General features: G+C 36.8%; 1 long non-coding RNA gene and 1 pseudogene across 1 annotated transcript; both read right to left on the reverse strand.

Moving 5' to 3' along the window:
* Positions 1 to 1,138: 1,138 nt before the first annotated feature.
* LOC149253031 (uncharacterized) lies at positions 1,139 to 16,139 on the reverse strand. Its single transcript, XR_016266108.1, has 4 exons — positions 16,013 to 16,139; positions 1,805 to 1,891; positions 1,619 to 1,711; positions 1,139 to 1,446 (listed from the first exon to the last, which is right to left on the reverse strand). It is a non-coding gene; the product is annotated as an uncharacterized LOC149253031 (long non-coding RNA).
* On the reverse strand, positions 14,416 to 16,188 carry LOC149253032 (ran-binding protein 1 homolog c pseudogene; annotated as a pseudogene).
* Between the last annotated feature and the right edge of the window lie 542 nt (positions 16,189 to 16,730).

Here is a 16,730-nt window from a genome sequence, read left to right on the forward strand (position 1 = left end):
TGAGTCATGTGTTGTGTCCACCTTTGCATCTTATTTTGTGTCTAATGGTACATTCAATTTAGAGCCATTTTTTACGTCTACTTTTGTATTTGTTTTTGCACCAAGTTTTGCATCCAATTTTAAGCTATTTTATGCCCCTTTTTGCACCATTTTTTTGTGTCTACTTGTGTTGAATGTTGCACCATTATTTACACTGACTTTTTCATCCAATTTTGCATTTTTTGGTGTCTAGTTTTACATCGTTTTCACCATCCAAATTTGCATCTTTTTTTGCCTCATTTTGTGTCCACATTTGCATATAAGTTTGTGTCTGAGTTCGAGCCTAAATTTGCATGTGATTAGGAATCATTTTTTACATCCAATATGACATCCTTGGTTTCACCTTTTTTCAGCCCCATTTTGCATCTTGTTTTATGTCTTTTCTTACATCTTTTTTTTTTTCCTTTTTTGCACCCAAGTTTGCATCCCAAATTTACACCATTATTTGCATCATCATTTGGCATATTAATTTGTAACATTTTTTGCTTCTTTTTAACGCTCAACTTTGCATCTTATTTTACATGTAGTTGTTGTCTTTTTTTGCATCTAATTTGGTGCCCATTTATGTGTCCTTGTTTTTGCCCAATTTGATATCCTTTTGTATGCCATGTTTTGTTCCCTTCTTTGTGTCAACTATTGCACAATTTTTCACTTCTAATTTAAAACACTTTGTATGTCAATTGTTTGCATTTTGTATTAATTCCTAGTTTAACATCCAATTTTACTTTCAATTTTGCATCCATGGTTACATCCGCATTTGACTTCTTATATAGAGTATATTTTTCTTTACATATATGACCCCCTTTATAGATTCATAGTGAAATATATGATAGTTTCTAAATATCATTAAAGCAGATATCACAATTCAAAATCATTTGTAAAGAAATTTAAGAGAAATTGACAACATCCATCCAAAAAAATAGCAATGTGTCATTAACAATTTTCAAAACATGTATAAAATAGCAACATAATACTAATAAAATCAGTATTATTTTTAATCAAAACAAGTAAAATTCAAATATGATTAACAAATCAAAATATTTCATGAATATCGTTATTCTATGATAAATTAACAACATACATAAATCAAACTCATCGTATGATTACAAAATCAAAATGTCTCATTGATATAGCGTAAATTCACAACACCCATCTAAACATAGCAATGTCATTCTACACAATAATTTCTTCATAAAAAACAATGCATGTGCATGCCTAGCTACCACCACCAAGATCATCCTCATGATCATCTTGACCATCCTCATTACTCTGATCCACATCATCACCAACACCGCAACTATCATCATCATCCCCTCCTTCACCACCATCATCCTCATCCTCATCATCTCCTGATATATGTTGAACATAATTTGGATCATCGTCTTGGAAATCATTACCTATAGCATTCTGACAAAAAAAATCAATATTACATGTTAGTATTAATTACATAACACAACGCATGTTTTTGTTATACAATGTTAACCATAAAATGAGGTAAGATATAATATCTAATAGTACTAAAAAATAAAATGAAAATATGGTTTAAAAGTATATTGGAAATCCAACTAAGATTACATACCATAGAGTCCATCCAAACAACAAATTCAACCCATCTCTTTTTCTGCAGCACCTCCTTTTCCAAATGATTTGGAGGTCTTCCATATTTTAGTTCCTATCAATCAGTAAAGAGGGAGAAATTAGATAACAATGACTTTCTTCTAGTACAAAATTTATTAAAAAAATATCACATGTTTAATATACTTACAAAGGTTGTTATCAGTGCTTTTAAACCTTTCTGGCCACTACGATGAGTGACTTTTGTCTTGGTTAACCTCGCCTTGGATGCCTTGTCCTTAAACATAAACCAATTCAATTTATTTTCACACAAATACATGTCTAAGATACTTATAAGTATTAATACATTCTAAATAATGTTTAATGAAAAATTCAATACCTGAATTCTCTCATTGTCGGCTTTTCTTTGTGCATCCAACTTCTCATATGATTTTACAAGTTCTTTCCATACTTTAAAAGGTATGTCAATAGGTCTTTGTTTCAGTCTTTGATCTTGAGGCATTTTTTTAATTTTTCTTGTTTGGTTAAAAATTTTGGTTAAAAAAAACCGAACAAGTAATTCACATCAATGGCATGGGGACTCTATGGATATGTGTAAAAAAATGGCTATAAAGAAAACATCCAAAAAGCATATGAGCTCTCCCTTTGATGGTCACTTGGGGCATATGGCTGGAAAGGAACAACTCCATTTTCGAAAATCAAGGAGAATCCTTTCTCAAAGTCCTTCCTAATATTTGCTCCAAATGTCTTAAAATGAAAAACAAAATTCAAACGTCATCCTTAAACATCTCCCTTAAATATAACGTTGGACCATAAATTCTTCACTTTTATTGTTATCGGCTCTGGAATGATTTTTGTATATGCAATTATATAATGAAATATGTGTGCACTAATGAAAAAACATTGAGTTTCATTTTTCATAATCACAAACAATGAAAAAAGAATCACACGTAACTAGCATCATTTTGGAAATTTTATATTTATTAAAAATCTTTAACATGTTTTCCTCCCATATCTCATAAAAAGGTGTGAAATTTTTTATATACTCTCCAATAAGCACTACAACAAAACCAACGATTTGGAGGTTTTACACTAAGTTTTTCAACATCGAGCTTACTAGGGCTTGCACCACTGGGGTTATTAGTAAGAATCTCATGAGGTTTGCATAGCCATGATTATTAGAATCAAAATAGTAGGATTTGCACTAAAAAACAGTTCATAGAGCTTTCCTGCTGGGGAGAAAATCACAAGTTCAACTTCTGCAGTGCAGAGCACCGAGAGCTCGTAAGCTTTCTTGAGCAATCCACCTACGTTTGGAAAATGTAGCCTGCCTACTGGCGATGTTCTCAATCCTCTTCCTCTGCATCTTTCCCCTCACTATTCTTGTATGTCCTCTTTCATTTTTCCCTCCAAACAAACCCTCTCAAATTGAGAAAGCAGAACAACTCACTCGATGAGAATCCGAATCCAATTATCGCTTCTAACAATAACCCAATACGATACCAGAAGTGATTACACAAAACCTCATTGACTCTTCATTTGTTTGGAAAAGAGCCAAGCATATACTTCTGACGAGGGTTTCCGTCTCAAGTCTGGCTCGCAGGACGTCGCTTAGTCAATTGCGAGAAAAGTTTTCCACCTGCCTGTCACATACGGTTTGTCACACTATATATTAAAATAAGGTTGATCATACTAAAAATAAGGTTGTATAGTTTAAAAGGAGGGCTCTCCTGACTGCATTTGGTTGGTTTATAGAAAAGATTGCTGGAATGTGTAATATGAATGCTCTGCTAATTGTTTTTTAAGCATTTGGAAGTATTAAAACCCCCTAGGATAATTAATGTAAGACCTGTTAATTAATGTGTAAAGATGACTATTGTCCTTGGGCTACCTTAGCTGTTCGTGTTTAGTGATCTGTGGTATTATGACTCCTCAAGTCACTATTAAACCATGAGAACCATGCCCAGGCAGACTAGTGTGACATTGTGGATGAGAACCAAAACTAGACTCCTATAACCTCCTTTTTCATCCTTTAAATTGCAGAATTAACTGACTGTTCTAGTAATCGTTCTTGAGCACCTGAAGATGTGCACCCTAAATAATAAGAATAATACCCTGTAACTTATGAATAGTCCATCCTGTGCATGTAGGATATGCACATGAGGTCCAATAAAATCACTAACCAGAATACCAGGTGTTATTAAAGCCTCTACAGGTTGATATATATGAATGTTACAGTGTGCAGGAGTATGATTCAATTCCATACGAAAATACAAAACATCTGATAGGATTTCCTTATACCTCATAGGCAAACAACCATTTTCCCTTCTATAGATGAGCAGAATAAGTGCTTGGTTCTCTACACTAAATAAAGACAAAGTATAGTACTTATTGCTGACAAAATAGGATTTAAATCGCGGTTCAATTGATTGACATTCAGCTGGTCACAGAATTGTAGAGTGCATAATCATAAGTGATGTTGCGAGCCTCATTGCTCAAAGTCTAAGGGTCTTGCGAGCCATAATCATAGCCATGTATGGCATATCTTGTGATTATGGCATTTTATGAGGTCAATTCTTGTGAAGACATTTCAGTTTATAATAAATTTTGAACCTCAACAGAGTTTTGGCAAGACCTGGCTGAGCTAGGACATCAACAACACAGCTGATATGAATGACATAATCTAGCCTCAAGAGGGAGCCTCTTTTGTTTCATCACTCTAACAATCTATGAAGTGGTGGAAAGCATAACAACTTCCCCTTGAATATGACACCTAAACTGAGTACAAATCCTAAATGATGCAGCCCTTGGTGCATGTCTCTCAAAGTATCGATATTTCAAATGTTGAAAGCTCTTGTGCCCATTTGATATGCATTTGATTGCAGTTCCCCTGAAGAAAGAATCTTATAAAGGTGAGGCCATGGCCAATATGTTAGCCATATCCATTGGAGTTGCCATTGCTTGACAACTTTAGTGTGATCAGTCCCACCATGATTCACATGGGCTTCTACTCAACACTGGCTGTTGCTATTGTAAGAGTCTTCAAGCTCATTGAACCCATAGTATTGATAAGTGTATTCTTTGGGTCTCTGGTTTTCAAATTCTGCCTATGTTTTCCTCTCAGTATCATTATTTCAAATGCTGAAAGATCTAATTCCCATTGCTGTGTATTTGATTGTGGTTTCCCTGAAGAAAGAAGCTTATAAAGGTGAGCCCGAGGCCAATATGTTGGCCATATCCATTGGAGTTACTATTTCAGCTTATGGGGAGGCCAAGATGAATGCATGGGAGGTGATTCTCCAGTTAAGTGCAGTTGCATGTGAGACTACCCAATTGGTTCTCATACAAATTCCACGAACATCAAAAGGGATTAAGTTGAATCCCATCACATCTTTTTTGCTCCTTGTTGCCTTGTTTTTCTCAGCACCCCCTGGGCCTTAGTAGAATACCCATTTCTGATAATCAGGGTCTCTTCCTTTGATTTGGATTACATGACATTTCTGCTTGTGCCTTGGCTCTTAATCTTGCAGTGTTTCTTCTGATAGGAAAGACTTCAGCCTTGACTATGAATGTTGCTGGTCTTGTCAAGGACTGGCTGCTCATAACATAATCTTTGTCTGTAATAAATGAAAATGTTACAGTCATAAACTTGAGTGGGTGTGGACTGGCTTTTCTAGCTGTCTGTTACTATAATCATTTGAAACTTCAAGCTCTCAAGTCCAATGACAACCAACCAAAGTACCTCAGCAGTGCAGCTGATGTCAATGATGAAGGAGAAGGTTTGATAATGACGAGTGGGAGATTCTTAATCAAAGATTCAGAATCAGTAGAGAAAAATCAAACTCAAGCTTTCGAGAATTTCTCGGGTTGACAGGGTATTATTGCAGGTTTGTTAAGAATTATGGGAGAATAGAAGCACTTGTAACAACATTATTGAAGAAAGATGCATTTTCATGGACTCCAGAAGCAATGAAGTCCTTTGAATATCTTAAAGAGGTAATGTGCCAAGCACTGGCCTTAGCTATGCCAAAATTCACAAAAACCTTTATTTTGGAATGTGATGCCTCAGGAAATGGAATTGGTGCTATTTGCAGTTGGGAACATCTACCTAGGACAATATCAACCAAGCACCTCTACTCAAATATGACAAACATATGTTGCTTACACATGCATGTAGCATTTGCCAAAAATTCCATGGCTACCTTACAACATGATGTTGGGTAAAAAGGCCAGTGATACAGGTCATAAATGCAGAAATAGACACTGAAACATAGTAAAATGCTGAAAATTCAAAATAGACTTTCCTCCCTCCCTCACTCTACAATCTTGAGGACAAACCATTGTATATGGGCTCTCAACACCAGTAGGCAACCACGTATCACATAGATTTGTGAAAAAATTGCCCTCAAACAAGAACAAAACACAAACATTTCCAAAAATCTGCTCTTAAACAGTAAAAAATCCCACAGATTTTGATAAATCTACACAAAATCAACAGTGAAACACATGAATATGGATTTCTGATTAATCTACCCAATCTCTGTGGCAAAACACTCAGAAATCTATCAATTTCTTCTTGAATCACCAAATCAGCAACCACTTCTCCCAGATATACAAATCTCACCAACAATACAAGGAAAAACAGATCCAGTCCACTGCCAAATCATCTGATCGGCCAATAAAACTAAGAAATTTCAATGATTAACTATCTACACAGGCCTCTATTTCAATTTTTTCAAGTTTTGTCTCCAAGGGCTCTGCAACTGCTCCCGCACTTCAAAGAATCGAATCTTGTCTTCCTCGCTTTGTACGAGATACGCAATCGAATAACCCAACAACGTTAGAAGAAATATCATCGGGTTCTGGAGGTTTCCAAGCAGACTCAGCTTTCAGCACCTTAATTAGTGGTTGGGGTAAAAAGTCAAAACCAGTTACTCCCTCTCCTCAAAATTTGTAAAGAAAGCTGATAATGCTCCTACCACAGAGCTTCCTTCAGAAAAAATTCGAGTCACAACCCTTACCCTATCTGGGTCTGACTTCCTTGTCTTCCTCTTCCTTGCTGGGAGACTGACAGCCCCATCTACATAGGAAACTCTCTTGGAAAGTTTCTAGATAGTTCTGAACTGAAGCATAAACAATATGTTTGTCCTTGTATTTGTGTTGAAGTTGATCTAGAACAAGCTCTTCCAGAGAAAATAATCCTCAAAAATGGAGACTGAATCCATGAGCAGACTCTGGATTATCAACAGATCCATTACAAGTGCAAGCTTTGTCACAAATATGGTCGCTTTGCCAATGATTGCAAGTCCAAAACCTCTGTTGTAAGTCCCTCGGGAGAATGTCATGTCCCTAAGAAAACATGTGCAAGGCATGTCAAAGCTGGATCTTCGTTCAGGAAAGAGGTTGTAACTACCACTCCTTCTAACCCTTTTGAACCTTTCACTACCCTTCCTGACATGGTAACCAAACAACAGAATCTGTTTTCCCTGAAGCAGATGACCCTCCTGCTGATTTAGTTAGTCTTTACACCTCTCCTGTCATATCTTCCTCTCCAATAAAAAATAAAAACCTTCAGTGGACAACACAGCCCCCTCACCCCATGACCCTGCTAACTCATCTCTCATTGAGAAGACCTCGCTAGTTGAACCTCTTAACAACGAAGGGTCTCCTGTTCCTCATCCTAATAGGAACATCAATGCCTCCTGCAAGTAGAAGAAATCAGATTCCTGGGCTGATGGGGAACATCTTGAGCATGTTGAAAATGGATTCAAAAAAATGGGAAGAAAACCTCACAAGGAGAAAAGAGATGACGCCACTGCCATTGAGAAAATATTAGGCAAGCGGAAAACATTAGAACAGCAACACAAAAAACCAGCAGAATGCCAGAAAGGAATCAATGAAATACAGGGACAAGGAGAAGGAAGCATCTCTGCGCACCTCTCAATGAAAATAATTTCTTCGAATATAAGAGGTTTGGGGAACACCATCAAAACCCTGGCAGTAAAGGATATAATAAGGACTGAGAAAGCAGGCATTTTATTCCTTCATGAAACAAAGATGGATGCAAAAGAATTTGAAAAAGCCAAGCAAATTTGTTGGGCCAGCAGCAAAGGTGCAATAGTCAGTGCGAGAGGGGACTCAAGAGGCCTTGCCACCCTATGGAACCCATACAAATATCAAGAACTAGAAAAAAAGACAACCAGTTCTGGATTAAAACTGTTTTGAAAGACTGTGACAAACAAAACTGTGGCAGTAAAGAAAATCCATCTGGGTAAAGCCAAAGAAGGTGTTAATGTAACTGCTTTAAGAGAAATCAAATTATTGAAGGAGCTTTCGCATCCAAGTATAATTCAACTAATAGATGCATATCCACACAAACAGAATTTACATATTTTCTTTGAATTCATGGAGAGTGATCTTGAGATTGTTATAAAAGACAAAAACATAGTTCTCTCCCCAGCTGATATAAAATCCTATATGCAAATGACGTTGAAGGGGTTTGTTGTTTGTTATAAAAAATGGGTTTTGCACAGGGATATGAGCAAAAAGTGCAGTATGTTGGAGCATGAGCAACTGGGGAAGTTGGTCTTCATCAACTACAACATTTGGATGCTCACAAAACAATTGCAGGCAAAGGATCTACATCCCATTTTATTTGATAAGGTTGATCTAGTCTTTCATTGGGTCTTGGAGGATGAATCTCCTACTAATGATTTGAGTTGGCTTGATTGAAAACTCTTGGGATTCTCTAGTGTTTTGTTATCTCAAATAGAAACACCACATACATTTGTATTACAATTGTTGCTTTTGTCTAGCGATGTGGTCTCTACCCATAGCTATGGGTAGAGAGTGAATTTGATATTGTCCTAGGTAGATGTTCCCAACTACAAGCTATGGGTAGAGAGTGAATTGGTGCTATTTGCAGGGAACAGGCCAGTCATTCACAGTGAAGAAGATAATGACAAGATTAGTGTATAATGATGGACAGGATGGTGCCATGGTGCCAACCTAAATCTCAAGTAAGGAGACATCTGTTCATTAATTTGTCAAGAAGCATGGCCTACAATTCAATTGCTCTAAGCCTATCACTTCTTCCACCTGTCAAATAAATTGTTTCCTGTTTGTTTAGTTGACTATGGTTCTAATAAATATACTATTGTTTGATGTAAATAGACAAAACAAAACAAAAAATATGGAAAGTTGTGACCCCATTTTCTAACTACAAATTGAAATCGGATTACCATAGTGACCACCTCTGCTTATTGGAATCAAAAAGGGGGTGGGTTAACCCAATACGATACCAGAAGTGATTACACAAAACCTCATTGACTCTTCATTTGTTTGGAAAAGAGCCAAGCATATACTTCTGACGAGGGTTTCCGTCTCAAGTCTAGCTCGCAGGACGTCGCTTAGTCAATTGCGAGAAAAGTTTTCCACCCGCCTGTCACATACGGTTTGTCACACTATATATTAAAATAAGGTTGATCATACTAACAATAAGGTTGTATAGTTTAAAAGGAGGGCTCTCCTGACTGCATTTGGTTGGTTTATAGAAAAGATTGCTGGAATGTGTAATGTGAATGCTCTGCTAACTGTTTTTTAAGCATTTGGAAGTATTAAAACCCCCTAGGATAATTAATGTAAGACCTGTTAATTAATGTGTAAAGATGGCTATTGTCCTTGGGCTACCTTAGCTGTTCGTGTTTAGTGATCTGTGGTATTATGACTCCTCAAGTCACTATTAAACCATGAGAACCATGCCCAGGCAGACTAGTGTGACATTGTGGATGAGAACCAAAACTAGACTCCTATAACCTCCTTTTTCATCCTTTAAATTGCAGAATTAACTGACTGTTCTAGTAATCGTTCTTGAGCACCTGAAGATGTGCACCCTAAATAATAAGAATAATACCCTGTAACATATGAATAGTCCATCCTGTGCATGCAGGATATGCACATGAGGTCCAATAAAATCACTAACCAGAATACCAGGTGTTATTAAAGCCTCTACAAGTTGATATATATGAATGTTACAGTGTGCAGGAGTATGATTCAATTCCATACGAAAATACAAGACATCTGATAGGATTTCCTTATACCTCATAGGCAAACAACCATTGTCCCTTCTATAGATGAGCAGAATAAGTGTTTGGTTCTCTACACTAAATAAAGACAAAGTATAGTACTTATTGCTGACAAAATAGGATTTAAATCGCGGTTCAATTGCTTGACATTCAGCTGGTCACAGAATTGTAGAGTGCATAATCATAAGTGATGTTGCGAGCCTCATTGCTCAAAGTCTAAGGGTCTTGCGAGCCATAATCACAGCCATGTATGGCATATCTTGTGATTATGGCATTTTATGAGGTCAATTCTTGTGAAGACATTTCAGTTTATAATAAATTTTGAACCTCAACAGAGTTTTGGCAAGACCTGGCTGAGCTAGGACATCAACAACACAGCTGATATGAATGACATAATCTAGCCTCAAGAGGGAGCATCTTTTGTTTCATCACTCTAACAATCTATGAAGTGGTGGAAAGCATAACAACTTCCCCTTGAATATGACACCTAAACTGAGTACAAATCCTAAATGATGCAGCCCTTGGTGCATGTCTCTCAAAGTATCGATATTTCAAATGTTGAAAGCTCTTGTGCCCATTTGATATGCATTCGATTGCAGTTCCCCTGAAGAAATAATCTTATAAAGGTGAGGCCATGGCCAATATGTTAGCCATATCCATTGGAGTTGCCATTGCTTGACAACTTTAGTGTGATCAGTCCCACCATGATTCACATGGGCTTCTACTCAACACTGGTTGTTGCTATTGTAAGAGTCTTCAAGCTCGTTGAACCCATAGTATTGATAAGTGTATTCTTTGGGTCTCTGGTTTTCAAATTCTGCCTATGTTTTCCTCTCAGTATCATTATTTCAAATGCTGATAGCTCTAATTCCCATTGTTGTGTATTTGATTGTGGTTTCCCTGAAGAAAGAAGCTTATAATGGTGAGCCCGAGGCCAATATGTTGGCCATATCCATTGGAGTTACTATTTCAGCTTATGGGGAGGCCAAGATGAACGCATGGGAGGTGATTCTCCAGTTAAGTGCAGTTGCATGTGAGACTACCCAATTGGTTCTCATACAAATTCCACGAACATCAAAAGGGATTAAGTTGAATCCCATCACATCTTTGTTGCTCCTTGTTGCCTTGTTTTTCTCAGCACCCCCTGGGCCTTAGTAGAATACCCATTTCTGATAATCAGGGTCTCTTCCTTTGATTTGGATTACATGACATTTCTGCTTGTGCCTTGGCTCTTAATCTTGCAGTGTTTCTTCTGATAGGAAAGACTTCAGCCTTGACTATGAATGTTGCTGGTCTTGTCAAGGACTGGCTGCTCATAACATAATCTTTGTCTGTAATAAATGAAAAGGTTACAGTCATAAACTTGAGTGGGTGTGGACTGGCTTTTCTGGCTGTCTGTTACTATAATCATTTGAAACTTCAAGCTCTCAAGTCCAATGACAACCAACCAAAGTACCTCAGCAGTGCAGCTGATGCCAATGATGAAGGAGAAGGTTTGATAATGACGAGTGGGAGATTCTCAATCAGAGATTCAGAACCAGTAGAGAAAAATCAAACTCAAGCTTCAGGATTAGGTATTTAGATAATTAATATTGTCTTGTGCTAGAGATTACTGTTCTTGGATTGGCTCTTCTATGCCCAGATCTATTTGCAGGGAACAGGCCAGTCATTCATAGTGAAGAAGATAATGACAAGATTAGTGTATAATGATGGACAGGATGGTGCCATGCTAAGTCACATGACACGAGGACACGAGACACGGAGGACACGTAAATACGAGTATTCAATACGAAACGCAGCGACCCAGAAACAGGACACGGGGGACACGTTTTATATATATTTAATATATATATATATATATATATATATATATATATATATATATATATATATATATATATATATATATATATATATATATATATATATATATATATATATATATATATATATATATATATATATATATATATATATATATATATATATATATATATATATATATATATATATATATATATATATATATATATATATATATATATATATATATAGATACCGAAATATAGTTTTTTATCCATATTAAATTGCAGGTTGCAGCTTATCTAATCAAATTAAAATATTATTAAAGGGTCCAAGTTTGAGTTTTCTCTTTGGTGCGAGGGACATATTACAGATTTGGAGGCTGCCTTGAAAACAAACAGGCCGTGATACCTCTGCCTGGGTGTGAGAGCTGATATCATCTGCTCTGGGCCAGGTTCTGGTTATTGAGAGGTTGAATCTAGACATATATAGAGTTGTGTTGCAGGGTGTGGGGAGGCTGGTCTGCGACAATACAATTAAATTTGTCCTATAATAGCTTTCTACTCCATGAAAGATAAAAAAAATCCCGATTATAGGTACAATATTTGCAATGGCAATTCAGGTGAGCAAAGACATTCCATATTCAATGGTATATTAAAGTACTTTAAATACTTAATTGAAAGGTCCATTTGTTTAGACGAATTTCAGTTTCTCTAATAGACCGTTCTAACTTCTAAGTTCCACCCATGCAAGTTACTACTATGTTTTTTTAGATAAGCATGTAAATGTAGTAAATGTTTAAGTTGATGTAGTTTAAACAGATTCAAGGCAAACATTATGTTGTCCATCAGGTTCAGGGAGCTATTTGAAAATGAAATCACAAGTGGATCTAGAATGTGATGTTTAAATCCCTAATTTTGACACTGAAAGTCAAATACACAGATTGTCAAATGTAATGTGCTATTGGTGGTTCCACCAACTAATGTAAGAAGCCACTAGTAATCTTACCAGCTTTTCTGTATCGAACAAGCAGTGAATCTGATAGGGTCAAACTCTGTGCACATAAACACGTTATGATTAAATCTCTACAAAATTTTTAATGTTCTAAAACTTCAGAACAAATTTGTTACATGGAAGTTAGTGATGTTAAGAGTGATAGCATTGTTTGGGACAGACCTTTGATGCAGATATGTCATCCTAATGCTATATTTAAGAACTGCTGTTACTCAATATTGTTATCCTAGCAGTTAAAGGTATGCCTTCTTTTGGTTGGTAAATGTGATGCCTTCTAATGTTGGTTTCCATGGGAAAATTTATATAAAAAATTATGCCTCTTTGTAAAAGCCATTTGTTTCTTTCACCTTTCGACAAAATCTAAGGTGAAAAAATCATGTAATTGCTCAGGATGTAGTCACTATTGTGCATATTATTCATGGCTTGTGAGTTTACGAGCAGCATCAAGATCCTCTCAGATCTTTTAAAGCATCATTGTTAAGACATAACTCTCATATTATAGGAATCTATGTCTCCCTAATGATGTTTGTATTCTAACGTAGTTGTCAGTCAAAACCAAATACATGGAGAAACCTTGCTTGAACCAGGAAATGCTGATGGACCCATATGGTGGTTTTATCATGGGAAAATATCAGAACATTAGTATTTCTAGGTGCCTAAAGGACCCAGTAAAGCTAGCAGAATTCACTGGCAGTTGTATGCATGGCAATTTTTGTGGTTCTTTTAGGCACCCATCATCATTACAAATTCATCACCTTTGTAATTCAAACATTCAGGCCTAAGATGCTTGATCCAGGATGGGGATGAATGCATTTGATCAAGAAGGAAATATGCTTCGGTATGGTGCTTATTAGGTTGAGTTTACTTTTGTAGTGGGGCCACATCCATTGCTGTGCAGATGGCTGAGCGTATCCTTAAAAGGGACTGAGTTTAGTGTTTCTTGTGTGCTGTGTGGAACGAATCTCAGTGCTGGAGGTTGCTAACAATTCTGGGCAGCCCGTAACCCTTATCTAGCTGGATGAGTTAGCTGCTACTACTATTCCTGTGCATGTAGAGCCACAGATACACGATTTTCAGTAAAGGAACGAGTGCCCTTAAATAACCCGCAAAAATCCATCGCGCGGCCTTTAAATTACACTTTTTGCAGCATACGTATTCAACCAGACGAAATACGTTAGGGCTACGTTTTCAACAAACGAAATACGCGTTTTCGAAATTCAGGGACACGAAGAAAACCATAGAATACGTATTCAATTTCCAGGACACGTTAAAAAACGTATTCGACACGTATTAGGGCCGTTTTCGTGTCCAATACGTAAAATACGGGACACGGGACCCTTTTGGACGTGTCCTGTGACTTAGGTGCCATGGTGCCAACCTAAATCTCAAGTAAGGAGACATCTGTTCATCAATTTGTCAAGAAGCATGGCCTACAATTCAATTGCTCTAAGCCTATCACTTCTTCCACCTGTCAAATAAATTGTTTCCTGTTTGTTTAGTTGACTATGGTTCTAATAAATATACTATTGTTTGATGTAAAAAGACAAAACAAAACAAAAAATATGGAAAGTTGTGACCCCATTTTCTAACTACAAATTGAAATCGGATTACCATAGTGACCACCTCTGCTTATTGGAATCAAAAAGGGGGTGGGTTATGCACAATCCTCCGTATCATTTGCTATTACCAGAGATAATTAAAGCCACCCTAAACTCAAGTCTTAACTATGCTGATAGGGTGTTTGGGGAGGGGGATCCCTTACCAACCCACTATAATCTGCACAAAAGCATCCTAAGAACATATGCAAAATCAACCCTTCAATGAAATGATCCAAGAATATAGGTACTCAAACATTGATTTTATCAAAGAAAAATACAAGACAGAAAGAAAATATCATAACAAGGATTAGAAGAGTCTAAGAACAGTGCTCACTGTCTCCAGAGCCAAGACGAATGCAGAAGAGTTCTTCCTTCAGTTCCCCATCTGAGAAATCAGTTGCATGCCAGACCCAAGTTTTATCACTACCTGCGTGCTCCTGAAGTGACATTGGGGAATGAACTGCAAGGCAAAAAAAAAAAAAAAAAAACAATATAATCCAGATAATAAGGATCAACATAAATTCTCGGCACAGAAAGCCTCTTAAAACTTGGACGTAAGATAAGCTATTACAATCTCAGGGGGGAAATTACACAAAAAAAAAACAAACAAACAAATTTACATACTTAAATGGTTTGCACATATTTTCAATGTCTTGGATTGCCTCATGACCAGCCGAACCTTTGTAGTATCCTTGTGCTTAAGAAACTTTACTGTTCCTACACCACGCTCCTTCCATTGATTCCCATCCTTGTCAAAGCTGTACAGCTTCGCCTTCCTGCAGGGTCAAACATATAAAAAAGAATGGGAATATTAATAAACAATGAAACTGCATTAGGATCATTTTAAGAGCCCATGGCATCCATTAGAAGTAACGTCCGCAATATCCCACCATATCAAATGCATTCAAAGATAAATTACCAACGACCTATTAAAAACACAGGAGATATTCCTTAACATTACCGAAAAGGATCCCACAAAAAAGCTCAATAATAACATAAAACATGTAAGAATACAAATCATCAACTATTTAATAACAAAAGAATGCTCATCCCATACATCCCCATAAAGTACAGAAATGATCAACAGCCTGTTCAAAACATCATAGAAAGTCAACGAAAACAGTTGACAGAAGACCAAAACAGACATATGCCTGAATCATACCACCTCACAACATAAAAAGACAAATCACCCTAATGCCAATAACCAAAAGACAGATTATCAAATAGGCCCAATTCAGTATTCAATGGCTAATCCAAAAACCAAAAAATACGAAACCCCGTATGCTTAACAATAACAAATGACCATCACACCCCCCACTAAACCAGAATAACAGAGAAACCATCATAGATTCTTCAAAGACATTGAAAAAAGGATGGCCTATAGTTCAACAAAATATAAAAAGACTCGTCAAAATACAAAACCCCCAATGATAACAAATAAACCATCAAATGCATCCCTGAAAAAATCTTCATCGACAGCCTATCAACATAGGAAAACAATTATTACAGACCATAATGAGATCAAAAAATGCTGATCAAAATATCAATGGGACATCAAAACAACAAGAAACTCACAAAATACACAGAAAAGCAAAACCCTAATTACCCGATAAAACAAACCATAGCCCGCTAAATGCATCTACCATAGAGTTTCTTCAGCACCCCGTTGAAATGACAAATCCGATCATCATCAACAGGCGAACAAAACATTGAGAACCCGATAAAAACAGATCTTACTAAAAAGGATAAAAATTAGAAGTAAATAACTGCCCAAATGCATCTTCCTTATAGTCAAGGTCCCATTTATGTGCACAGGAAAAGGGCCACCGAAGAGGCCATGAAAACAACTTTCAACTGAGAAAACAAAATCATGAAATAGCCATGGATTAAGAAATTTACATGTCAAGAAGGACATCCTCCTCTTCTTCGCCCGTGGTGACAGTAACCTCCTCAAGCTTAACAATGGGTGCAACCTGAGCTCCAGTGTCCTCTTCCTTTCCAGCATCATCCTCGTTCTCTCTCGAATTGTCATCTACTGCCCGTGTAAGAACAGGATCCTCCTGAGTTCCAGCCATCCCAATACCAGATAGTGCACAAAGGGAGGGCTCGAATGAAATCGATGGATCCAAAATATGCCAGAAACTCGCCCAATATCAGACACGAATGCGAAACCCCGAGGATTTTGGACAAAGGATTTAACTGTGCAAAAATGCTTCGAAGGCAAAGGGCAAAGAGGTCGACGGAGAGAAGGCCGGTAGCTGTTAAAGATTGAGAGTAAAAGTAGCATCGTTAAAGATAATATAATAAATTATTACAGGGATGGTTGGGGGGTTTCAAAGGGAGAGAAGGCCATGGAATAACCCCTAAATCATCTCCAACATGAGAGGCCTACTTCATTCATGTTGTCATGTTGGGACTAGAGGTTGTTGTGCGTTTTTTGTTTTCGCAATTTTGAACTCTTTCCTCGGTGATATATTATTGTGTTTATTGTAATAATAATGGGATGGGGTTGAGGGGTTTGTAAATGAGATAAATATGGAAAAGTAATTAGAAATATTGGTTTTAAATTATTATAATAAGTATTGTTGTGGTTGATCCATGATAAGTTGTAGGGTAG

The sequence above is a fragment of the Pinus tabuliformis genome, chromosome 7 (genome assembly GCF_031772625.1).
Source record: "Pinus tabuliformis cultivar Carrire ecotype Pingquan chromosome 7, CPIR1, whole genome shotgun sequence".
Taxonomy (NCBI): domain Eukaryota; kingdom Viridiplantae; phylum Streptophyta; class Pinopsida; order Pinales; family Pinaceae; genus Pinus; species Pinus tabuliformis.